General features: G+C 45.0%; 1 long non-coding RNA gene across 1 annotated transcript; it reads right to left on the bottom strand.

Moving 5' to 3' along the window:
- LOC144827038 (uncharacterized) lies at positions 1-26,967 on the bottom strand. Its single transcript, XR_013609986.1, has 3 exons — positions 26,877-26,967; positions 583-858; positions 1-166 (listed from the first exon to the last, which is right to left on the bottom strand). It is a non-coding gene; the product is annotated as an uncharacterized LOC144827038 (long non-coding RNA).

Here is a 26,967-nt window from a genome sequence, read left to right as displayed (position 1 = left end):
TTGAGGGTTGAATGGTGAGATTTTATTTAAGAGTTTAAGTGGGAATTCATAGACTCATTTATCAGCAGACAGGATGGTCAGGTGGTAGTGGTCTAGGTTGACTCGCCTGTTGCGCTCTCCTTTTCCTCAGTGTTCTCCCAAGTATGGTGGTTGCCGTCCCGGAGTTCTAAAAGAGAAGAGAAGAGCGGTCAATAGACTGTACTGCCTCTTTAGTCTGGCTGTTACCGTCACCACACCCGAAATGCATCAGAAATTATGGGAAAAGAACGGATAAAGGGATTTACTTGAACCCTTCTCCTACAGAGGATAAATAATATACTTTGACTTAACGAGGGAGGCTGAGTTACGGAATATTCTTCCCTATTCACTACAGCCATAAGTTTTCCCTCCGCAACTGCCACAATCGAAACAAAGTGAGGGGAATTATAGCGCTCAATTACGGGAACTCGAACGGGAGTAATGCATAGCGCAGGTCTAGAGTCTCACGGGTGACACTGGCATGCAGACGTTAGTGCAGGTTTAGGAAGGTTTTGTGCCCAAGGTACTCCCTTCTTCCCCACATGTACCTGTTTGGTCACTCACCGCATCTGCCGCAACGGCCTCTCAGCTTCTTCTGGGGGCATCCATGTCCTCCAAGTCAGTACCGGTTCCTGCCATGGTTTCTTCGTCCTTCGCTTCTCTCCGCGACTACGTCTCCAATCGCTGATCCGTCGGGTTGAACTCCTTGCCGTCTTCCGGGTTCCTCCTTCTGCACGCCTCTTCTTCCAACGGCCACCTCCTTAAGGGCGGTTGACCCGCCTCATCCGGTTGGTTCCTCCTCCTCCATTCGTTCGGTGCCCCGTCCTTCACCTCAGTTTCCTATAGGGATGAGGGAAGGGCTGTGGTTAACTCTTTGTGTCTCTGGGTAGTATTCGGACAGAAGGCATCGTTCAATGGTGATTCCACATTCTCGTCTGGCACCCTTTTCTCACATCCCCTTTCCTAACTTTCTTGCCTGCAAGAAATGAATCAAGAGGATATCTGGAGAGAAAGTCTGCGTTAGCATGATCCTTCCCTTTCCGATGTAGGGTGATAAAGCAATAGGGATGACAAAATGCCGGTAAGTAGAAGATTCTTTATTAAGTGTAACACACCTGACACCAAGGTACGTCTGACCGCAAGTGCCAGAGGCAAGCAACTGTCACCCAACTGTCAGCCTGCCGGTGATCAGGTAGAACACCCTGACGTCATAGTGCACCGGCAGGCAGCGCGTGCAGAGAACATGCTGTGCGTGTAATGATAACAAAGCAACAGTTAAATAAACACTACACATCTCCCTTCCTAACCAACAAGGGGACCCATGGATAACATGAGTGACTGCAGATGGGAAGAGAAGAACCCGCAGCTAATCACACACGTAATCTTGTAATTTAGCTGGAGGCTTAACTACTCTTCCATATCGGCTTACACTGGGTTCATCCTCACAACTGTCGTCCTGTGACGCGACATCTTCATAAATAGAATCTTCGGAATCTGACCCAATATCACTGTTGGTCAGACACCTGTACTTCTCTAATGCTACCTTGCTCTGACCACTACTGCCGTCTTCCAACCGTGACGTACCTGAGTTGTCCTCAATCTCAGAAAACACCTCGTATGTACCCAAAGATACAACGTTGGTACCCTCTGGTCGAGACCCCTCAGCTCCAACACGGTCCAGAATCCAATCGTAGTCCTGAGAACAGGAAACTTCATTGTCTTCCATAACAGAATCGTAAACACACTCTCCACCTCCCTCCTTGCATAAGGACAAAGCAGAAAAATGCCATGACTTCCCATCGCTTAAGAGGGCTGAATTACAAAACACTTTTTTTACTTCCATAGGTTGAGAGTATTGTCTTTTTCCCTTCTTGGTGATCCTTGCACTTTTTACCCTCACATAGTCGCCTTCTTTAATGCTAATTCTCTTACTAGCATGTTTACTGTCAAAGTACTTCTTGCAAATTGCTTGCGACTTTTTTACATTTTCCTGTATTTTTTCCGGAGACCACATGACTCTTTCTGTTTTGGCCCAGCTTATGTTATCCTTTGTGATTGGTGTCCTTCCTCTCAAAAGTACAAAAGGACTGGTGCCAGTTGATACACACGGTGTAACTCGGAATGACCAAAGATTCTTTACTATTTGCTTCCTCCATGACATGTTATTCTGGTTTGCCAGTTGGATTATTCCTTTAATCACTCGATTAAACCTTTCTACAGCACCATTACCAGCCGGATGGTACACAGATGTAGTTTTGTGCTCAATACCATGTTTCTTCAGAAACTCCTTGAATTCTTTAGAAATGAACTGTGGGCCGTTGTCCGAAACAATGCATTTTGGCAGTCCCTCCCTCAGGAAAAGTTTGCGCAAAAACCCTACAACACTTTTTGCATCAGCTTCCTGCACCACTTCTACCTCTGGCCACTTTGAGAAATGGTCTACAAGAACAATCAGATACAACAGTTCATCTCTTTCTCTAATCGGACCACACAAATCTATACCTAGTCTGACCCATGGCATGTTTGGACAAGATAGTGGTTGAAGAGGTGGTCTCAAAGTCTGTTTTGTCTTATCTGAATTTTCGCAGGCCGTACAATTTCTTACACTTCTTTCAATATCCAAGTCATACCCTGGCCACCAGTAAGAATTTCTGACTCTACTCTTGGTCTTACCAATTCCAAGGTGTCCTTCATGGCAAATGTCTAAAAGTTTTGGACGTAAATCCCTAGGCGGAATCATCTTTCCACTCCTTAAAATCAGTTCACCTTCCACTGACAGTTCATTCCTGAGTTCCCAAAAAGGACGTAATTGAGCTGGTATTTTCCTCTTGTCCGGCCAGCCCGCCCTTATGTATTTTTTCACTTCAAGTAAAGTTTCATCCTTTTCCATCATTCCTGCCCATTCCCCAACCGAAATACACTGCACCTCCTCCAGAATGTTTGCAATACAGAAAGTGTCTATACCTGAAACCTGTTCTTCATCATACGGTAGGGGCAAACGGCTTAGACAGTCTGCCACCTTGTTTCTCACCCCAGGAAGGTATTCAACCTCATAGTTATACTCTAACAATTTCATGGAAATCCTAGATAATCTGGGGGAAGCAACCAGGAGACCCTTTGTGGACAGCACCTTTATCAAAGGTTTGTGATCGCTTCTAAGGGTGATGTTATACCCCCAAATGTATTGTCTGAAATGGTTAAGTGCCCACGCACACGCTAGTGCCTCCCTCTCAATCACGGAATACCTCACCTCCGTGGGAGTGATTGACCGAGAGGCAAAAGCAACGGTAACTTCTTTACCCTCTCCATTGACCTGCGAAAGAACTGCACCCAACCCCTTGTTGCTAGCGTCTGTGGTAACTATGCTCTTCAGGGAGGGGTTAAATCCTTGAAGGGGTGGAGCACCACAAATGTCTTCCTTTATCCTTCTAAACGCCTCTTCACAAACTGCATTCCACTCAAATTTATTTTTTTGCTTAATGAGTTCCCTTAAATGTAAGGTTTTAGAAGAAAAGTTCCTCACGAACTTAGCATAGAATTCAGATAACCCTAAGAATGCTCTCACCTCATCTTTATTCTGGGGTGAAGGCGCATCCCTAATTGCTGCCAGCAGCTCTTCTTTTGGTCTTATACCATTCCCATCAATTTCATGCCCTAAATAGGTGACCTTATTGGCAGCAAGTTTGCATTTACGTAGATCTGCTGTGAGCCCATGATGTTCCAGCAACCCTAGGACCCTGTTTAATTTGGCATCATGGTCACCTCTGCTTTTGCCTGTTATCATGATGTCGTCCTGGAAAATCAATAAATCTTTTTCACCTTTAAAGAGTTCACTCATTAATCTCTGAAACATGGCCGCAGCAGAGGCCAGCCCAAAAGGTACTCTCTTGAATCTATAACACCCCATTGGGGTCACAAATGTAGTAAGACTTCTGCTATTGGGATGCAATGCCACCTGGTGGTAAGCGGAGCTTAGGTCAATTGTAGAAAACCATTTAGCACCATTTGTAAGGGACAGCATCTCACTAATCTTTGGCAAGGGAAATTGATCTACCAAAATGTTTTTATTCAAATCGCGAAGATCAATGCAAAGACGAAGCTTGCCATTAGACTTCCTCGCGACCACCAATGGCGAAACCCACTCTGCCGATTCCACCGGTTCAATAATTCCCTCCCTCTGCAACTTTTTTAGTTCATTTTCCACTTCACCAATGATAGAAAATGGTATATTCCTAGACTTGTGTATGCAGGGTATGGCGTCCCTCTTAAGTTTTATTTCGTGGACGAAACCTCTAAGCTTTCCAATGTTCTCTGAAAATACCCCAGGAAACCTTTTCTTATAGAAATTGTTACAATCTTCTTCAGTCTGTAAAATGAGGACAGGATCTGGACTGTTGGGATCTAGAATAATACCCAATTCTCCCTGATCCATCCATCCTAACACGGATGGACCCACTTTGGAGACGTACAGTTTGCAAAATGCTTGACGGGATTTAAATATGAACTCGAGTTCCCTAAAACCTAGCATTTCAATGGGTTGATAATTGAACGATTTGGGAAAAATATCTGGTTTCAATAATTTTTTCCCTATCACCGGTACAAATTTCTCCATCCATACTTCCTCATTCACTATGGTATATGGCGAGCCCGAATCTGCCACAATGGACACATCAACCCCACCAATATTCATGTCACAGATAGGTTTCTTTTTCTTGTTTAGCTTATCTTCTACAATTAACACAAATAAGTTCATATCATCCTCATCTGAAGATGTAAACCTTTCTTCTTCCTCTGAAATTATCGCTTTTACATTTATATTGCCCTTCTGTTTCTTAGGACACATTACACCAAAATGTCCTACCATACTGCAATTAGAACATTTTTGCCTCACTGCTGGACAAGACCTGTCATTGGCTAAATGGTATCTACTGCCGCATCTATAACATCTTCTCTCATCTGATAGTTTACTTTTATGGACAGTATCTTTACCTTTTTCGTATCCAGAACCAGGTTTTACATAGCTCCTCTTAGAACTTATGACTTTTGCTACAGTAGATTTATCCTCAACAGAGGACTTTTCTTCTAGTAATACTGCTCTTGCACATCTCCCTGTTAATTCTGTACATTTTACAATTTCAACTACTTCTTCCAAAGGTAATTCACCTTTAGCCCACAATTTTTCCTGTACATGTTTATTTGAGGATCTCATAACGACCTGGTCACGAATAAGTTCATCATGTAATGCCCCAAATCTACAGGTAAGTGCTAAGTTTTTCAACGCAGCAACATAATCTTCAACAGATTCTTCCTGTGTTTGCTTGCGTTGAAAAAACTTGAATCTGTTAACAGAAATAGAGATGGTAGGCTTGAAATACAAAGTCAAATCTTCTAATGCATTTTCATAAACATCTCCAGTCCTAGTTTTCTTGTTTATTTTATTATATATTTTCATCGCCTTTGCTCCCAGACAGTGAAGTAGGATTCTCTTTTTCTTCTCCGGGGTCAACTCCTCTTCCCCCTCAAAAGTAGATAAATAATTCTCAAAATACTCCCTCCACTCCTCCCATTTGAGTGCATCATCCCCAGTAGATGGTATGAAAGGTTGTGGGGGTGATAGATTCCAAACATTACCTGTAGCCATCCTATACGTTACCTACTCTTCAAAATAGCGAAAGAATAATTATATTTTACAATATTATCTAACTGAACCAAACCTCAGGACACTTTATAAATTAGAATAGTGTATTTTCCATTCCATTCTGTAGAAAATCCTACAAAGTTATTAACCAGAAATTTACTGTCAGTTTATTTCAGTCTCTAAACAGTAAAGTCTAATTGTTATCCTCAAACTCAGATGTGCGCATCATCGGTAGTAATAACACGCCACTCTTCCTTGTGAAAGCAAAGTTAATTGCTAAGAGGGTAAATCTTCCTTGAATCTGCTCCTCGACGCAAAGAAAACAGCTTTCCCATTCAATTAATAGGTGTGCGTATCACCAGCAGATGACACACACGAAAAGCCCTGTTAAAAATGGCCGCCGACGTAGCCTCACGCTGCGTTCCAATGACGTCACCAACCAACCTGACAGGAATTCTCCTCAGGCTTTCCATGTAGATACGCAGGAGGGCGGGAATCACATCGATTTCCACATACGAAGGCGCTCCTCACTCAAGCGTTTTCTTCGTCTCAGACTGACACGCTGTCTCAGCAGGCGAAGGCAATAATAGACAGGCAGACCATCTCCTCACAAGTTCCGCCCTTCAGTCTCCGCAAACAGCATTCAGCGAGAGGACGAGGAGCAAACAGAACTCAAAATTGCAGGCAGTGTACAACGGGAACCCCCGAGACACTCTCCAGTCCTACAAACTTCCTCATTCACGCACAGGATAAAACATTCAAAAGGGTAGTTTTGGCTCACCCTTTAATTCCTGCTTCCATCGCCTGTGATTCGAACGAGGGTAAACAGATGTATCTCGAGAACAGTAACGCTGCTATGCGTTTCACTTCTCCTCACCAGTCTCACACATCGGAAGGTCAGCAGATCAATCTTCTGTTCCGCAAAGACATACTCCCAAAGATGGAATTCCAACGAAGTGATTACGGACCAGGACGTACCCAACGCCGACTTCGCGTAAATAATTTCCCGTGGGTTCCTTGTGGTGTCAAGCTCTCCGCCTCGTCGCCACTTGTAGAGATGACAAAATGCCGGTAAGTAGAAGATTCTTTATTAAGTGTAACACACCTGACACCAAGGTACGTCTGACCGCAAGTGCCAGAGGCAAGCAACTGTCACCCAACTGTCAGCCTGCCGGTGATCAGGTAGAACACCCTGACGTCATAGTGCACCGGCAGGCAGCGCGTGCAGAGAACATGCTGTGCGTGTAATGATAACAAAGCAACAGTTAAATAAACACTACAGGCTGCAAGGCCGGAAACCATCTTAAAATCCTATCATTATGCCCTCTCTGCTTTAACTTCTTTCTTTAGAAGATTTGTTAAAGGGTGGACCTTCTGTGAAAAGTTAGGGATGAACCGTCTTTAGTAACCTAGAACCCCTTAAGAATGCTTTTAAACCTCTCTTGGTTTTCGGGAAGGGAATGGCAGTGATAGCCTCCACTTTCTCCTCTTGGGGTTTTATTAGGCCCTCCTCCAACAGATATCCTAGATATTTAACGGATTTCGCCGCCAATTTGCTTTTGGAAGGATTTATCGTAAATCCTTGTATCCCCAAAGTTTGGACTACTGCTTCTAAATGTTGTAGATGTTGTTCCCACATTTCGCTGTGTATGACAATGTAAATGATATAAGCTGCCACGAAGGCCGCACAGGGTTTCAGGACTGTATTCATCACCCAGTGAAAAGTAGCAGGGGCCCCATGTAACCCGATGGGTAGAACAGTAAAGTGAAACAACCCTTCAGGAGTAGAAAAGGCAGTTTTCTCCCTATCTTGTTTATGCAAGGGTACCTGCCAATACCCTTTACAGAGGTCGAGAGTGCTTGTATAGCGTTCCTTTCCAATTCTCTCTCTCATCTCATCGACTCTCGGCAAAGGGTATGAGTCAAACTGGGAGATTTTATTCACCTCTCTGACGTCTATACAAAACCTGATGGACCCATCAGGTTTTGGAACTAGAACAATCGGGGAATTCCATTCGCTAGAGGATGGTTCTAAGATTCCCATTTGGAGCATCTGTTCCACTTCTTTTCTCACTGCTTCTCTCCTAGCCTCTGGATGCGATAAGGATGTAGCTTCACTTTCTTCCCAGGGATGGTATAGATCTCATGTTCCATTACATTTGTTTTCCCTGGCATAAGGGAAAACACCTCCTGTAGAGGTTGTAAGTAAATGTAAATGTAAATGTAATTTGCACTTGTATAGCACCTATCACCCAGGGGTCTCTAAGCGCTGTACGAATACCACTGTGGAACCCTTCCTGGCCGGTTCGTGTGAGGTGTCCACTCCTGGGCACCCCCAAGGTGAAGCCAGGCATCCTAGCATTGTTAGGGCCGGTGTGGAGATTAAGCAAGCTATTGCTCAGAGTTGCAGAGTGGAACCCATGATTAGAGTAGGCACCGAGGTGAGAATTATCGGGTCTGAGGACATTGAGCCCAAGACCCTGCCGCGACGGGGATTGAACCCTGGTCCCGGGCCAGATCTCTGCCTCAGGGTCTGCCGCTCTAATCGGTGAGCCACACATCTCCACACGTATTTATGCGCAAATTATGTAAGTGGTTACATAACTCGTCTCTTTGATGGGCAGGAAGTTCTGGATCAAAACTTTTGAAGTATAAAGGTTGGGCTGGTTCTATTAGTCTAACCAAAGGTCTATTTGGATCTAATTCCAAACGGTATGTCACCGGGGTTACCTTTTCTATCACTCGGAAAGGTCCCTGCCACTGACCTAACATTTTGTGGTCTGAATCAGCGAACATCAACAAAACATAATCACCTATCTCAAAGGTGCGTATCTTTGCCCTTCTGTTATACTGAGTCTTTTGGGATGTCTGAGCTTGTTCTAAATTGGTCCGGACTATACTACGCAATTCTTGTAAATGTGTTTTAAGGTTCAGTACATATTTGGGCAAAGGTTTACCTCCCGGTTCTTCTTCTCATTCTCCCCCTGCCCTCTCCAATAGGGTACGTGGGCGTCTCCCATAAAACAATTCAAAGGGGGAATATCCTATACTCTTTTGTGGTTTACAACGGATGGCAAATAGAGCCAATGGTAGCATGTCTTTCCATTTTCTAGTTTTTAAATCAAGAAGCTTTATTAAGGTGGTTTTGAGTGTGGTATTATACCTCTCTACCAACCCATCTGTCTGAGGATGGTAGGTGGATGTTCTTAGTTGTTTAATGTTTAGCTGTTGACAAACCTGTTTCATTAGATTAGAAACAAAGAAGAACCTTGATCTGTTATGATTTCTCGTGGAAATCCTACCCTAGTAAAGATAGAAATCATGGCTTTTGCTATTTGGGTTGCATTAGGTTGTCTTAAAGCAATTGCTTCAAGAAAGCGGGTTGCAAAATGCACTAAGACCAACACATACCTACAGCCACTTCGAGATAGAAGATGGGGAACAATAATATCCCTCCTCACCCTGGAAAAAGGTTCCTTGATTATGGGCAATGGCCGAAGGGGTTCTTTTGGGGGAAAACTTTGACTATTTTTCTGACAGAGGGAACATTCTCTACAATATCGGCGGATCTGTTGAAAATTACCAGGCCAATAAAACTTTTCTATGATTTCTTTCTCTGTTTTCTTACTGTAAAAATTCCCTCCTAACAGGTGACTGTGGGCCAGAAAAAGCACTTTCTCTCTATACTTTTGGGGAACGAGCAATTGAGGCTTGTGATCCCTCCCTCCTTTTCTATATAGTAAACCCTTTTTTATAAAGAATTGAGGACCTACTTGGTCGGGGTCTTCCTCTTCCTTAGCCTGATTCCAAGCCTCCCTTAAAGTGGGATCTTCCCTTTGTGCCGCGAGAAACCCTGGATCATACTGCCACACAACTACTTCTTTTGGCTGGGTCAGGGCTACTTGGGTCCAGATTTTTTTCTCTCGCTTCTTTTGTTTGTTACTTTTCTTTGTCTTCCCTGGGAAAGAGTCCAAGTCCTGCTCTTTGGCGAATGGGGCAATTCTGCTACACTCCTCTGTTTCGTTATGTAGAAGCTGTTCTATATAATGATAGTCTCTCCCTAGTATAAATGGTTCTGGCAATTTAGGGATGAGTCCTACACGTAAGGGAATGGGTTCAGTTGCTGGCTCATGTTGCACTTGTACTTCTGCTGTAGGATACTGTCTACTGTTACCTTGAACACATTGGATGTTTACCATACCCCTGGACCGAGGAATACCCCCAGGAATGGTTTGAGGCCTCATAACTCTGTGCAAACACCCTGTATCAATTAGGGCAGACCGGTCCTCCCCATTTACCCTCACTACCTTATAGAAGGGAAGGAGTTGACCCTCCTTGGTACAGTAAAAGGACCGAGCTAATCCAACCTCCATTGGTTCCTCTTTTTGAAAGCAAACTCTAGCTTTATTTCCAAACCCCCCACAATTAAAACTTTGGGGTCCTTCTGGGGTGGTGAGTCGTACAGGAGTTGATAAGGGTCCCGGCATTAAAGTAAAGGTCTCAGGTTTTCTAGGGACAGGGGCCCAACTTCCTTTAGTGGTGGAGCTTCCCGAGGGTTTTCCATGCGCTTCTTCTCTGCCTTTTTGTAATTCAAAAGCCCTGCTAAAAGCACTAGCTATTTCTACAGCTCTATCCATGTTGAGTTGGGTATGTTGTCACACCCATTTCTGTATGGGTGGAAGCAGGAGACCAACTATTGTTCCAAATATATCCTCTCTATGATTTCTTCTTTGGTTTACCCCAACGGTTTAAGCCATCGGTCGGCCATATCCTTTACCTTAAAGGACAGGGCTCAGGGGCCTTCCTTGCTTTGTCGTAGTCTCATACGGTAGGTCTCTTCATCTATCCCTTACCTCTCTAAGATGGTCTTATTTATTTCATCATAGGGGTGATTCCAAGGGGATTATCCGCTTGATATGCGGCTTGCATATCTCCTGAGAGGAGGGGCCCCAGGTAAAGCCCCCACTTCTCCACAGGCCACCAAGTGGCTCTGGCCATACGTTCAAAATTGGAAAAGAAATAATCCGGGTCTTCTCCATTCACATATGTTTTTAATACCACTGATGGAAGGGTGGTATGTCCCCGTTGTTGGCTAAGGGTATTGGCCAGTTTCCCTCTTACAGTTTCTTGGCTGACCTCGTCCAAAGAGGCGTATAAACTACAAGTTGCGAGGTCCTCTACAGAGATACATATCCTTTTATCCACAAACTGCCCTATACATTTTGCAGAAATGTTAGGTTGATCTTAAACATGTCTGATACCAGTAGTATTGTACACAGGACTGTTAGCACCTTTTGAAGCAGTCCTAGGCATATTTCCAAACTTCGTGCACTCTGTATTTGGCAGACTGCCTCTCATTTTGAGACTCGTTCAGGGATACTATTTTTGCTCCTTCTGCTCCGATATGGCAAGCCAACTCACCAACGACGCCCAGATCACCTTGGAGAACACTCTTCTGGAGATGAGGTGTCGTGAGCTCATAATCCAAATTATGGGCTTGGCTCATTTAAGAGATCTGAATACCACGTGGTTTCTATCATTCTGACAAATCTGGCAAGATTGCATCTTACCTGTTCTACGATGCCTGCTATGTGGAGAAGAATGTGTGTTGGATATCTGTCTGACACTCACATCAGTTCTGTCAACGAAAGTTGATACTTTGCTTGAACCGGTAACGGCCCATGCATTGTGTTGTCTCCAGCGGCTACCAATACTGAAGTCGGCATTCGTTGAGGTCTCACAGACGCAAACTGCTGACGATGAGATACGTGGATCAACAGGCACACAGGTACCATCTGCATCTCCTGCGAACATTGCTAATGCGGCTAACGCTGATGGCGATGCTTCACATTTTTGTGCAATCGGTCTACTTAACGAAGTAGTCCAACTTTCACCTACTGTGGTAGACTAATTCTTTACCAGCTTAGAAGATTTGATGTTTTCTCCAAACAATGAGACTGACTTTTGAAATTAGCACACAGCGTTCTATGAACTCTGTATTCGACCTTCACTTTTCAAAACATAAACTTCTAACTTTTGAACTCTATTTTTCTAAGATAAGACTTTTCCCAAAAATTAATTTGTTTTTGGCACAAAGTAATCTGCTTAAAGTAGAACTATTCTTAGGGAACAAGAATTCTTTGAATATTTCCATGAGACAATATTTGAACTTGTGCACAACCAAAACAGTTTATATCTTCTGCTATGGAATGGTCTCGACCATTTCCTTCTGTATTTAAGAGCCATTTCATAAATGTAATTTCATGATTCATTTGGATAGCATTTCCAAAGTTATACCATATGCTTTGAATGAAAATATTGCCTTTAAAATGCACACAGCACAAATGCTCATTTTCGTGTACAACCATTTTGAATGCATTTTATGTATTTTGGTGGGTCTATTGACACATCATGCTTTAGATATGTTTTAGATACTTAAGAATTTAGTAATGTCGAACATAATAAAGTGGAGTGGGTGTTGTATGGCGTTTTAGGACCCGAGTGAAATTTTCCCGATTCATGCCCTTATATAGGTACAATTCACATTATCCTTATATAGGCATAGAAATCGTACCCATATTTAGACATTGCCCATGCAGTCCAAATACAGGCATGGCTACTTCCACCCGTAATAAAAAGTCAGAACAATTTCTTGGAAAATTGGCTTAAGCAGTCAGGGACATCCCCTTGCTTGAATATTGGTTTGACAAGAACTCATGGAGTTTACAAACAACTACCATTCCCTTGGGGTTCTTTACTGATGTTATTATGCCCGACTTTACGTCAAACTAGGCACCTTCAAGGTATAAATATGCCTTCACTTGCTCTGGCAAACACACAGTGGTTTTGTGCAGTTCGACTATCTACTTGCGCGACGCAGCTCTCTATAGCAAGTGCCGAACGAAGCTGACCTTCCAGCTGACGCACTGATCAAGAAGCTGTCCTTTCTCTCACGGAGAATCCAGCTCTAGTGTTTCCAAGCGCCCCTTGCAGGGTGTTGGGAAATCAAGTCGAGACAGAGATACCAGACCTCTTTCATTCTAAACTAAGGTATGGAGCTGATTAGACCCTAAGAGAAATCGTGGATAGATTCTTGGCAAAGAAACTAAACCTATACCACACAATACTTACTTCTTCCCGCGTACTAAACTTAAGTTAGGTACATTGGGGTAGGCATATTTTTAGAAGCACCAGTTGAGTACTTTTAGCCATTGTTATTTATGTATGTATTCTTATGGCTTAGAAACCATACAATGCTTTTACAGTATTATTTTATAATACTCTTCTTGCTGTACACATTATACTTTACAGCCTGCATTACGATTGTAGCAATTAATTTCCTCTGCATGAGAAAGAAGATTGTTCAATAAATCCTTTTTTTGAAAAAGCCGGTTTCTCTATTTTCTCTACACCTCTGATGAAACGAAGCTTGCACGATTGACTCAGTGAAATATCTATCTATTGTTTCCATGACTCTGAAGATCAGTTTTATCTTGGGGAAACAAAGTTGTCATGTTTATGCGGTTGTCAGACACGAATCCCTTCTTGTGTATTCAAGAGAGTTTCTAGTGACCTCTGAGCTAGCTGGCACTAACAATTAAGTCTAATATATTTCGATAGAGACCTAGTCAACATAAGTCCTACGTCACATCTATAGGATATATTATTCCAATGCGCAGATCCTATTGGCAATATAGTAACTACACCACAGCTTGTGCTATGGCCAACCCAACACTATTCATGGCCAAGGACTGTTAATAGATAGCGTTTGGCAGCCTGTGCTATGGGCACCCCTACAGCATTCACCGCCAAAGACTGTGAATAGATAGCATTTGACAGTGTGTGCTATGGCCACCCCTACAATATTCAAGGCCAAAAACCATGCATTGATATCATTTGGCAGCCTGTGCTATGGGCAACCCTACACTATGCACGGCCAAAGACTGTGAATAGATAGCGTTTGGCAGCCCGTGCTATGGCCAACCATACACTATTCACGGCCAAAGACCATGCATAGATAGCGTTTGGCAGCCTGTGCTATGGGCAACCCTACACAATGCACGGCCAAAGACCGTGAATAGATAGCGTTTGGAAGTCCGTGCTATGGCCAACCATACACTATTCACGGCCAAAGACCATGCATAGATAGCGTTTGGCAGCCTGTGCTATGGCCACCCCTACACTATTCATGGCCAAAGAGCATGCATAGATAGCGTTTTGCAGCCCGTGCTATGATCACCCCTACACTATCCACGGCCAAAGACCATGCATAGATCGCATTATGCAGTCTGTGCTATGGGCAACTATACACTATCCATGGCCAAAGACTGTGAATAGATAGCGTTTGCCACCCTGTGCTATAGCCAGCCCAACACTATAAATGGCCAAAGACCTTGCATAGATAGTGTTTGGCAGCCTGTGCTATGGGCAACCCTACACTATGCAAGGCCAAAGACCATGAATAGATAGCGTTTGCCAGTCCATTCTATGGCCAAACCCACACTATGCACAGCCAAAGGTCATGCATAGCTGGGGTTGGTAGCCCATGCTATGGCTAACCCTTCACTATGCATGCCCAAAGGCTGTGAATAGATAGCATTTGGCATCCCGTGCTATGGCCGATACAACACTATGCATGGCCAAAAACCATGCATAGATAGGGGTCGGCTGTCTGTGCTATGCACTGTGTTATATTTCTTTTTCTTATGGCATGGAAGGCAATGCAAATCAGACCGTTGTTTTGTAAATCTCAACTAACATTTTGCATCATGGCTGTGTCAAGAAAATGATGCAGCTATGTGCAAAATTGTAGAAATATGGGGCTAAGATTTTGAGTTTAATACCCCAAACAAAAGTTTAAAAAAATTAAAAACACTCCAAAAACATTAAAAAGGTGTCCTTTTTAACTGCATTGATCAGTGAAAAAATAGGATTATGTTACTTTTGATGTCTGTCGCTAACTGTCAAAGTACGTCATAATGGACCTGGTTCTGAAATAATAATGTGGCCTCATGTGTCACAAATTGGGCATCAGCATTTTGTACGCCCACTGATATTTTGCAAACTGACCTATGAAATTGATTGGGTCACAAAATATTACATCATAGTGGCTCACAGTCCAACCACCCTTTTCAGTGTTCTTGAGATATGTTGAAAACTGCAAACTCTTACAATCTACGATGATTTGCTACCGTCATAAAGATGATGAGCTGCTAGGGCCATTGACCACCACGTCTGTGATCACTTTGTCAAGATCAAGTTCTTGCTCCCAACCCACTGCCGGACAGGCAGCACCCCTGGGAACCGACAAACCAATCTATACACAGCATTTGGCCATGTGCATTGGGGCCCGGGCACGTGGCTTGACCTGTCAACAGGCCCTGAGGCCAGCCTGCCTTGAGTGGTCAACTCAGGCTATGAAAGGCTTTAGTTGTTCCCTCCAAGGGGTAGGGCACCAGGTCCAGTTGCAGGTATTGGACTATCTACAGGGACTTTGCTGATGCCATTATAGTACCACTGTACTGGTAAAACACTTTATTTTTAATTAAAACTCTGAGAGGGCTGAAGGGCTGGGTATTTCCACCTGTCCTCCCTACAATCCCATAGTTATGCAATGGCAGCATCAACCTGAGGGAACATTTCTCTCATCTGGCAGCCAGACAATCAGAAGGCTCAGGTACTGCAGATCCAACCCTGTACACACCTCACTGATTTGTCTGAAACAGGAAAATGCTCCATTGACTTATCTGGTTTGATTTATTTTAGATTATTTTTTACCATGGGATTGCCGGAGGACCGGTACAGTGGAGGTGCCATGGTACCCATATTGCAGATATCTGTAACTTTTTCTGTTTAAGCCATTCATGCCTAGCCCTAGCCCTCTTTAAATGCCAATTTGTCAAAAATAGTTGAATGGATTACACCAAATCATAAAGAGCACGCTTTTAAAGTAAAGAGCTATCTTAGTAAAGAGCACGCTTTAAGAGTAAAGAGCTATCTTAGTGACAAGTTTTGTGTAATTCAGTTTTTTGTGTTTTGGAGAACAAATTCTTCCTATGGGAATCAAAACAGGAAATCACTGGGGGCGTGGCCTAGCGGTCCAACATGGCAGATGCGCTTTAGGTTGCTCCAGCGGCCGACATCAGGATCTTTCAACATCCTGCCGGATTTGCAGCACAATCTTTCGGATTGCATTCCAAAGGTGGCAGTGCATGAGAAGAGGGGGCGGCAGCTGGGAGCCAATGAGATGGGGTGTTACAGGCCCGCAAGCTGGCCTTGTGGCTTGGGTCTAGGTTGATGGGTGGCCTTAGCAGTGTTGGTGGCCATGTCGGGTCACGCTGAGAGATCGTGTGCCTACCTGCATCAAGATCCAAATTTGGACCCAGTGGGTGCTCCCGGTGAGTTCCTGGCTGGAGCATCCTGGTGGTGTGCGCTGTTGTGGATCTGTGGCTGGCTGGCGTGGTGCCAGCTGTCCTGTGGAGCCCCTGGGGCATCCTGGTGGTGTGTGCTGTTGTGGATCTGTGGCTAGCTGGCCTGGGGCCAGCTGTCCTGTGGAGCCCCTGGGGCATCCTGGTGGTGTGTGCTGTTGTGGATCTGTGCCTCTGTGGCTGGCTGGCATGATGTCACCTGGCCTCTGGATCCCCTGGGGTAGCCTGGCGTGGGTGGTCATATGCAATCTACACTGCAGACCTGCCTTTGGAGCCCGGGCCCACTCTGGGGGAGACACAGCTCTTAGAACCTGTTTTCTACTTTTCCATTCTGGTGAAGACCCCCACTAGAGGGTGGGGTGTGAGTATGCTCATGGGTGCGGAGGTGGCAGTGTTAGGTATGTAGCTTGTGCTCAGAGACTGCCCCCCTAGTCTTCACCTGCCATATTTGGGGGCCTTCCAGTGACCCTCCTCTGACCACTAGCCTGCTTCTGTTCATCCAGAAGCAGTGCCCCCATACCCACTGGGCATGCCCTGACCACCCTCAGGGGTGGATGGTAAGCTTAGTACAAAGATTGTCCCACTACTGATGGTGATTGCAGGCCTATAACTTGAATACGTGCTGTGGGAAAGTGATGACTAAGGGCTACCCTCAGGCACCTTGGCCAAGCAAGCACAATGGAAGGGTTCGCCAGGGCCCGGGCAGCAGTCGCAGATTTTAGTGGGGCCCACTGATCTGTCCCTGACAACGCTGCGCTGTTAGCCACCATCACCCAATTTAGAGACTTGCTAAAGGCAAAGATTGGTGCTGTGGGCTCTAAAGTGACATTGCTGCGAGAGGATCTACCGAAGCCGTAGAGCACATCACAGAGGCCGAGACCAGGATCTCCAAAGTTGAAGACACTATTACCTCGCTACAGCAAAAAATAACTACACTCACAACAATGACCAAGAAACTAGCTGCACGAGTGGAAATGCGGAAGACCGTGCCCGTCGCAATAACCGCCGTTATGTGGGATTTCGCGAGGGCTGTAAGGGAGAGAATATGGGTGAATTCTTTGCCTGCTGGATCACTCTACCATTGCAGCTGGACTCCCTCTCATTCTGTTTTGTCATTGTGCATGCCCACAGGGCCCTGGACAGGAAATCCCCTCATGGGGCCCGGCTGTGACTGGGTATAGCCAACATTCGCAGTCCTTAAATTTGCACGCAACCAGAAAGAGCTATTGTTTGAGTCTCAACAGATTAGGATCTTCCCAGATTACACCAAGATGGTCCAACAATAGTTTCAATCATTTGTTTCTGCAAAGAAACACCTTTGCCAGCTAAAAATTCAATTCCTGATTCTATTCCCTGCCTGCATCTGTGTAGTGCTGATGTGTTGAATGCTGTTTTTAATCCCCCAGAAGAGATCTTCTGATGAACACTAACAAACCATTAGGGCTTAGGGGTCTGGTGCTTGGCCTGCTGAACCTCCGTGGCTGCCACTGCCATAAATAGCAGCTTTATCATATGGATATATACGTCTGCGATGGAGGCCTAGCACTGCTGGATGCACCTCTGGTTTTCCTCGATTTAGAGCCCTCCAGAGATCTTCTCACTGTTTGGGAAACTGGACATCCATTGGACAGCTCTCGGCCCCCGTTGGGGTCGGCTCTGGGCTCCTTCCACGACAGATACTTCAATGTTGCTGAGGTATTGGAGCTTGTCCGTACCTGGGACCGTGGATAGATAGATTGATTCTAGATAGTGTCCAGTGGCAAAGACAGATTCCGTCAGTGCTGCCGGCCTACTCTGTGGTATAACATGGAATGATGGTGGTATCCTTGATAAGGTGAAGAGGGGCGTGGTGCTTTATCAGGCCTAACAACTACAGGCTGATAAACTTCTATTACAAGAAAGATATCCCCTTGTGTCTAAGGCTACCTGTCTGGTCCACTTTGGCTTTATGCAGACATATCACTCTGGTTTTGTCAGGGGACCATGGGGTGGCCATTCTTATACATCGCAAGGTTTGGTTTCAGATCCTAAAGACCTGGGTGGATTTACATGGGCGATACCTTTTTGTGTCTGCTACAATATTTGAGGAATCTGTTGTTGTGAGCTGTGTTTACACCCCCCAATACTCTAGGGCAGTCTTTTGTTGATCATATTATAGGTCTCTGGGGAACACTGCCAAAAGTGCTGGCTGTTATCATAGGAGATTGGAACCACATCATGTTCCAAGAGTTTGATCAAAGGCAGAAGTTGGAGAAGTGTGGGGATCCCGGTTGCGTGCCCTGGTAGAGACGATGGGGTGGGTGGACACCTGGCAGGCCTATCAACCCACTGAGGCTGGGTTTACTTATTATTCTGTGATGCATTAGTCCCTCTCTCGACTGGACCATATGTTGGTGCCAGCCTGTCACTTACATAGATTCTCTGCAGTAGATCCTTCCTAAAGGATTGTCTGGCCATTCTGCAGTGGCATTGAGGCTTTTGGTGAGTTCCCAGTGCCCCCCATTCAGATGGTAATTCTCACAGTGGCACTTGAGAAACCTGCTATATAAAACACACATGCACCAGGCCATGGTAGACGATTTCTCCCATAACATGGCGACTGCCTCTTCTAAAATCATACTATGGGAGGCAATGAAACCCACCATTAGAGGCGCAGATATTAGTTTTTGTACTGCGGAGTGTAAACTACAGTCAAACGAGCTATCTCTGATAGAGGCTCAGAAGCTAGAGTTGGAGACGCAAGGCCAGGACAAAGGGGGTGGGATGGAGTGATGACATTTGGACCTGACCCAGCAACAGCATCAAAGAGGAGGCCAAGTGTGCATGACGAGCCTCCATGTACCGCATATACCAGTCGGGAGACAAATGTAGCAAATTGCTTTCTAGACTGTGCTGGGATGCTCGGGACGTTGGTGTCTGGTCCTATTGAGGTGGCCATGAGCTACACTGACTACTATGAGGCTTCAAACATAGAAAAAAAGACTGTGGCAGCCCCTCGAATCAATCACTTCATAGACTCCCTTCTCCCAAAGGCCTTGTCTCCTACAGCCAAGGCACTGCTCCATGCTCCACATACAGTAGAGAAATTGACAGCCACCCATACAGAATTGCACCCAGGGAATACCCCAGCCACAATGGGTTCCTTAGCAAATTATTCAGAGCTTATATATGCAGCTGGTGGGGGTTCACCTACTAGAATCGGTTCATGCTGGGCTAAAAGAGACGTGCATGCCTCCAGATTGGACATGCAGAGTTAGTTATATTCCGTAAACCGGGTTCCTCGTTGAAGGTTCCCTCCTCTTCCCACCCAATCTCTCTTCTAAATATTGAGGTCAAACTCCCTCATCAAAGCTTTAGTCAAAGGGTGATACCTCTTATGCCGGATTTGGTCCATCTTGACCAGGTCGGCTTTATGCCCCACCGTGCCACTCGTCACAACATTCGCTGTGCCCATAATTCCATGGCTCTTGTAGATCAACTGGGGCGACCAGCAGCTCTCCTTCTAGCAGACATAGACAAGGCCTTTGATTCTGTGAGATGGACATATTTTTTTGCGCTCCTCCAGTGTCCTAATATGGGGCCTTGATTTTTCTCTCATGTTCGACTATTGTATGCAGATTTGACTGCATCGGTTAGAGTTGCGGGGTTGGTGGCGGCCGCATTTCCCATCCGCCAGGTACCAGACAGGGCTTTCCCCTGTCCCCTTCGTGTTTGACCTGGCCATGGAGCCATTGGCCACTTTGGTCATGGTGGATGCTCAGATGCCGGGCTTTGAATGGTGCATGGGAGTCTCAGATCACATCGCACTATATGTCGAAGACGTTTTGTCCTTTCTGGTCGGCCTCCCAGTTTTGGCACCTCAGAATTTGGGAATCATGCAAGTGGTCAGGGAGATGTCGGGGCTCCCTATGAATGTGGACAAGTCTGTGCTTTTGCTAGTGAAGGGGTTGTCGGTTGACTTAGAGTGGGCTACAGAACTAGCCTATGTTGCAGATGGCTTTCAATACTTTAGAGTATATTTATCGCATGTCCCAATTATCTTGTGGGACCGTAATTTAGCCCAGTTGATGGAGCATGTCAAGAACAAGGTCAGGTCTTGGTCCAAGCTGCCTCTATCCTCATTTGACCAATCCACCATCTTTAAGATGAATTCGCTACACTGCTCCTGTATCATTTACAGAACTATCCATATTTCATTCCCTCCACCTGGTTGTGAGAGATTAATGCAATCTAGGGTCAATTTTTTTTGGGTGGGGATACTGCTCTTGTGACACTCTGAACCTGCTTCAAATCCACATATTGCAGAGGCATCGCCGCTGCTGACATTCAATCCTACCATGCCACCTCCTACTTACAGGTTCTAAATGAGCGGTGGTATGGCACACGTTAGGATCTAGCATATGCCGTAGAATGATGGTTAATGGATGAGACATCTATACTAAAGTTATTGAACAGTGGGTCAGAGGTTGTTACCCTCTCCCAGTGACCAGAGAGTTGATTCTGTTATGCAGGCAGTCCCTTCGTAAAATGGGATTGTGGAGTGGTCTAACACGTGAGACACCGTTGTTGCAGGGCACGCTCCTTTCCCAAATCACATGGCTGAGGGGATTCATGAATGGGACCACATAGGTATATCCACTTTGGGTGATATTATGTGCGGCCTCATACTTAAGTCAGTCCAGGAGCTCCAATCTGAATTCCCGCTGCCCCATAGCCAATTCTATAAATACTTGTAGCTGCGCCACGCCCTATCCCCATACATCCACATTTTCTCGGCTCTACCGAACTTCAATCCACTCAAGGGTAAAATTTTAATGAGCAACTTTGGCAACTATAACATCTCCAAAATATACCAGACACTGGTTACAAACAGCTCCACCATGTTAGCTACCCTCAGATTGGTGGGGCACGGGGACTTACGGTAATATCGAAGATGATGACTGCGTAGAGGCTTTAGAGCCTCCTCGCGGGGTGGCAATATCTACACACATGTGACTAAGCCAATTCAAGTATCTTCATAGAGTCAATTTTTCAAGGCACTGCCTATAGCTTGTGGGCCTTATTCGCTCTCCTAGGTGCCTAGAGTATGAGACTGAAGACGCTACATCTCTCCATACTGGGTGGGACTGTTGGGTCCTTACCCTCTTTTGGCGTGGTGTTGTGTCCTGCTTGGCTGAAGAGCATGCCTAGGATATCCTGTTGGTCCCAAAACTGCTTCACCTCCATAGTGCTGAAGGTATAGGTGGTAATAGATATAAACATCATTTACTTTTTCTTGCCTTCACTGTTGCCAAAAGAGACATTGCAAAACAGTGGAAAGCCACAGACCTGCTGCTTCTGGGTGTTTTGAAGTGGGGTATCAACTTCTGTATGGGTATGGAGGTCACAATGTTCCAGGCAAGGGGATGTCCTCAAACACATTCTAAGATCCGGCAGAGAGGGGCAGACTATTGTAGCTTGATTCTGGAGCATATACGGACTGCAGAACAGCAACTAGATACCGAGGTTAGGTCAGGATGGTTGAGTGGACTCTCAAGTCTTATGACGTACGCATGTATCAGACATTGACCGCTATATCGGGCACAGTGGTGGACATGGACTGTGTAATATGTGTTTCTTTTGATGTTTTTCCTTTCTTTATCTTATTTTGTTTATTGAGCTTGAACTGGGGATTAAACCATACTTTCTGTTATGTAATTGTAATTTAAATTTATAACGCGCATTATCACCCAGAGGTCTCTAAGTGCTGTCAGAGGGCGTACCTGGACTAGATAGAAGGAGAGGGGGGGAGGCTGCTAGGTCGTACCCCTTGCTTCCAGGAAGAGCACGGTTTTGAGCTTCTTCCTGAAGGGCAAGAGATTCACTTCCTTGCGTAGGCTCACTGGAAGGCTATTCCAGGCCAGGGGGATCACGGTAGAGAACGCTCGCCCTCTCATGGAGGACAGTTTAAAGCGGGCAGACCAGAAGGGCGGCCTCTGCTGACCGCAGTGTCCTGCTTGGGACATAGGGGACAATGCGGTCCTTGATATAGCTTGGGGCTTGGCCATATAGGGTTTTGTGTGTAATGCAGAGACCCTTACATTTAATTCTCTCCCTGATTAGGAGCCAGTGAAGATCACGTAGCAATGGTGTGGCGTGCGTCAATCTTGGTTTTTTTAAAGATTAGTTTTGCTGCGTCTTTCAAGACAGTTTGTAGTCTGGCCAACAGTTGTTGAGGGAGGCCAGCGTACAAAGAGTTGCCGTAGTCCAGAAGCGGCAGGATCATTGCTGAGACTGCCCATCTGAATGTGGCCAAGTTAAGGAGTGGAGCCAGTTTTCGCAGTTGTCTCAGGAGGCCAACACAAGTACCTAAGACTGCCGAGACTTGTTGTGCCATAGAGAGTTTGTTATTTTTATTTCCAAGGCTTTTCACGGCCACTGCCGGTTCAGCAAAAATGCCCAAGTTCTTTTGGCCAGTAGAGGTCATTCCAAGGACTGGAAGCAGTGGTAACCGCCAGTACCTCTGTTTTATCAGGGTTTATTTTTAATGAGTTGGCTGACATCCAGTTAACCGTGAATTTTAATATATTTTGCATTCTTATATATGCTGTTGGAGAACTGTCGATTTGGATAATGATTTGAGTGTTGTCAGTATAGTTGTAGATCCGGCACTCCATCTGGTTCAACGCAGAGATCAAGGGCTGTAGATAGGCATTAAAAAGGAGGAGTGGAAGTGCTGAGCCTTGGGGAACTCCACATGAGAGAGCTGCTGGGCTGGATACCAGATTTGCCAGTTGAACTCTCTGGGAACGATTTTTTAGGAATGAGGTTAACCAGGCATGGGCTGTGCCCTGAATGCCGAGATCCCCCAAACGCGACAATATTTGGTTGTGGTTGACCGTGTCGAATGCCGCGGAGAGGTCTAGCAGCACCAGGGCACAAGGCATTATTTTGTCTGCCCTGAGTCTCAGTTCATCCAGCACGGAAAGCATGACCAATTCCATGCTGTGATGGGCCCTGACACCAGCCTGATTCGGTTCTAGGAGGTGATTGTCTTCAAGATGAGAGGAGAGAGAAGGGAGAACATGCTGTTCAATTACTTTGTCCAGTCCCACGTTTTCTGATGTTAGTACCTAGGTGCTTTTGGGCACGGCACTACAGTGGAATCGCACACACAATGATAAATCACAGGGATAAAAATGTAATATAAAATTACCATAAAACTGCAGCTACAGGTGTGCGTCCTGTCCTGATGAAAAAAATTATCGTTCAATTACTTTGGCCAATAAAAAGGCAGCTGCAAGATTGGTCGAAAGTTTTTCAGAATCTTAGTGTCAGCGCCTAGTTTCTTGAGTAGCGGGATTACACGAGCTTCCTTAAAATTGGTGGGACAAGTCCTGATTCCAGGGAACAATCAAGGAGGGAGAGCAAGTTGTCATCGATTCTGGCAGGGCCAGATTGAAAATCTTGGGTGGGCAGGGGTCTGCTGGAGACCCAGATTTCACCCGCCAGGTCAGGACAGCTAGGGACTCCTTAGTGAGTAGTGGCAGGGTGGTTAAAGGATGGGCAATCAAAGGAGGTGTGGGGAAGGGGCTTATGGGACAGATGAAGCTCGGGGTGTGATGAACTTCCATCAGGAGATCCTTTCTTTTTTTAGTAAAAAAGGCCTGGAATTTGTGGCAGTCTTCCTGGGTAAAGGAGGGTTTTTGCTCCTTATTTTTCTTTAACTCATTCAGGACCTTAAAGGTTTCTTTCTGGGGGTTGCATGCAGCAGCAATTCTGTCCTCATAGACTTCTGCTTTCCGGGATATGATGGCCTGTTTATAGGCGGCGAACGCAGTTGCATACCCAACCCGGGTGCTAGGTTCATAATATTTACGCCAGGCTCTCTCGCTCTGGCGGAGAGATTGTTTTAGTAGCCTAAGAGCATCATTGAACCAGGGGGCACCTTTGGATGCTCACCCTATGTGCAGGTGCTGTTGCCTCTATGGCGTTCTTGAGCTTTAATGATTAGGTGGAACTATCGGCCTCTAAGTCGCCCTTGGATTGCGTTGGTGTGTCGGGGTTTTTTAGGGTGGCTACCAGTTCGTCTGCTCTAATCTTGTTCCAGCTTCTTAGAATTTTCCATTCTGGTGGTGGGTTTACCGATCGCCCTGGAAAAGTCCAGTGTATGACCCTTCTCATGTGTCGATCCAACAACCCTTTGGCAGAGTTCTAACAATGTCATGGCCTCTTCTAACTGTTTTGCCTGACTGTCCTTTGGAATGTTCTCCCAATGTAGATTGACGTCCCCCATTATCACCAGTCCTTCATAGTGAGACCGAAGGTCGTTAACTATTTCCAGGAGAGGTTCAGCAAATCCGGATGATGTGCATGGAGGGCGGTAGACTAGAAGTATAACCAAACAGTCAGTGGGGGAGCAGAAATTAACCCCTAGTCCATCAGCACCCTCAAACCGAGGGTTTCTGTTTTAAAGGAGTAGTTATTAGAGAAAGGCGACCCCTCCCCCCTTCATGCTACCTGCTCTGTTTTGATGATGGCCGCAAAATTAGGTGGCAGAGATGCAACCAGATCTGGGGTAGAGGACTCTTCTAGCCATGTTTCTGTGACCCCTAGAATGTCGAGGCGAGAAGACCTCGAGATTATGCTTTTGTAGTGTGCGTTTGTTGAGGCAACCTTGTGGGATTGCAGATTTTATGGGGGGGGTTGTGTCCCTTTGTTTTGTTGAGCTAGATTGTGACTTTAGCAGCCTTTTGCGGCGAAGCCTGGATGTTGTTGAGTGATGTGGCTGCAATGCTCCGTGATCCAATGACAGGAGTTCTTGCCCAGAATACAGAAGGCGGGGGCCAGGGGTCCTGGCCCCTGGCCCCGGTTGGACGCAGACGGGCTTGCCTTAGGCACACCCACTGCGCGCTTGCTCCAGCCTTGCTCTTAATGCCCGTGACTCCTCCCACCCACCACCCAGCCCTGCTGTGCAGCGGCTGCCAAATTCCACACACTAGACCGAGATTGCCCGGAATGAGGGGGTGCTGGGAGTGAGATACGGGGAAAATGTGACATAATGTATCCTCTTGGGCTGGCTGGGTCATGTTTTGGCAAAAAAAAATACATTCTGTTATGAAAAAACAGAAAATCACACTTATTGGATTTCCCTTTTTTTGGTCCCAGCATCATTGATTTACACAAACGGTTCCATGAAGAAGCCAAAGTTAGTAAAGAAACAAAATATGCTTTTTCTATGGAAAGCCTGTCCTAACTCTATCCACACTTGCACTCTCACCAAAAAGAACAAAGTAGAAGGGAAATTCTTGCCGAGGGCTAAAGTAATACCCAAATTATGACAGGGGAAACCCATTAAACCAATAAGGCATCTGGGAGAGTAAACTACGCTAAATATAATGATGCCTATGGTATTCTTTATACAAACTGATGTTAGGACCGATACCAAAATTATCTATCCTATATGTTCTTAAATTACTACTTGACTAAATCTCTATTTCACTTCATCTAGTAGCTATCTAAACATTTAAATGAATCAACACAAACAAAAAAGTGGTTTGCATACATTTTTTAGTAGTAAATCAAGTCTCTATTGGGAGGAAATATTAATCCCTTTTCTCTTACTTATTTACCTTTTTACATTTTATACATATATATACATATTTTTCTCTTTTGACACGCATAAATTACACAATATTTACAATGTGCAAAAAAACGTAGATGTGAACAAAACAACAAAACTTTCCCCTGAACCCTTCTTATGGTTCAATTGCCCATTAGTTTCAACAAGGAAGTTTATGGTACTTCGTTATGCGACCTTAATTCCTTCCTCCAGATCACCACATTCAATACTCGGGCCTTCAAAGCTGAAAATCACTTTATGCTTCTTTTCTTCAAGGCTCTCATCCAATTTTTCAAATTCAATTTCAATACTTTTGGTGTCAGATTATAATAACAGTTGACGCGTTTCAGCCTCTAAATTATTAAGGCCTCTTCAGGACTTTGGGCAAGTAAAACACATATTACCTACAAAATACAAAAAGGATGATATTTACATATATACAACATTACGACTTAGAAGGCCACGAATTACAAAAAGCCATAAGTGATCATCCTACATATAGAGGTGACAAGGACCTAGAGGTATATTGGCAACGATACACAAATCAAAAACACCAAAAACACCACGTAAAGTGCAAGAGAAATAGATCTCTAAGAACCATGAAAGCAAAGCAAAGATAAATCGCAAGGTAAATATAGAGCCTTCTAAAGTGATCAAATCTATGTCCCAACAATAAACCCCACACGTACACAGAGGAAAAGTTATGTAATCTATCATACATGAGCCAGAAAAAGCACCATCTAAAAGAGGTAGCTACTTGCATAAACATGCAGTCAGAATTCGTTGTGTAATTTAAGTGAAGCGGTTCCCAATAATGGGCATTCTCAATGCGGGAAAGACGTCCCAAATTCGAAATTCTAAAAAAAGGGGAAATAAGCGGGAACATTACCCTCTCTCTCATAGTTTTAAATAAACAGTGTGACTAATACGACTGGGTATCTTAAAGCAGCCTTTACCTTGTCGTTGCAGCGTGTTATTTATTTATTTATTTATTTATTTATTTATTTAAGCGTTTTATATAGCGCAGACTTTACCCGAAGGTGTCAGAGCGCTTCACAATAGGAACAGAACTGATACATGAGAATGGCTCAGAATCGTCCCGATAAAACGGCTGTTCCACCTTACACGCAAACCGGGGCAGTACTATGTAAATTCCAGCACAGATTAGGAGGTCCCGAGGTTCAAAAGGTACCTTCTATTTTGGCAATCTCTGCATAACTCGCATCTCAGCGTTCGTCTCGCGCGCCATATTAAAGCGTAAACATTGAAATAGGACTATTTTG

This window comes from Lissotriton helveticus, chromosome 4_1 (genome assembly GCF_964261635.1).
Source record: "Lissotriton helveticus chromosome 4_1, aLisHel1.1, whole genome shotgun sequence".
In the NCBI taxonomy this organism is placed as follows: domain Eukaryota; kingdom Metazoa; phylum Chordata; class Amphibia; order Caudata; family Salamandridae; genus Lissotriton; species Lissotriton helveticus.
The sequence above is the reverse complement of the archived record's forward strand: the minus strand, read 5'-3'. Positions and strand labels throughout refer to the sequence as shown.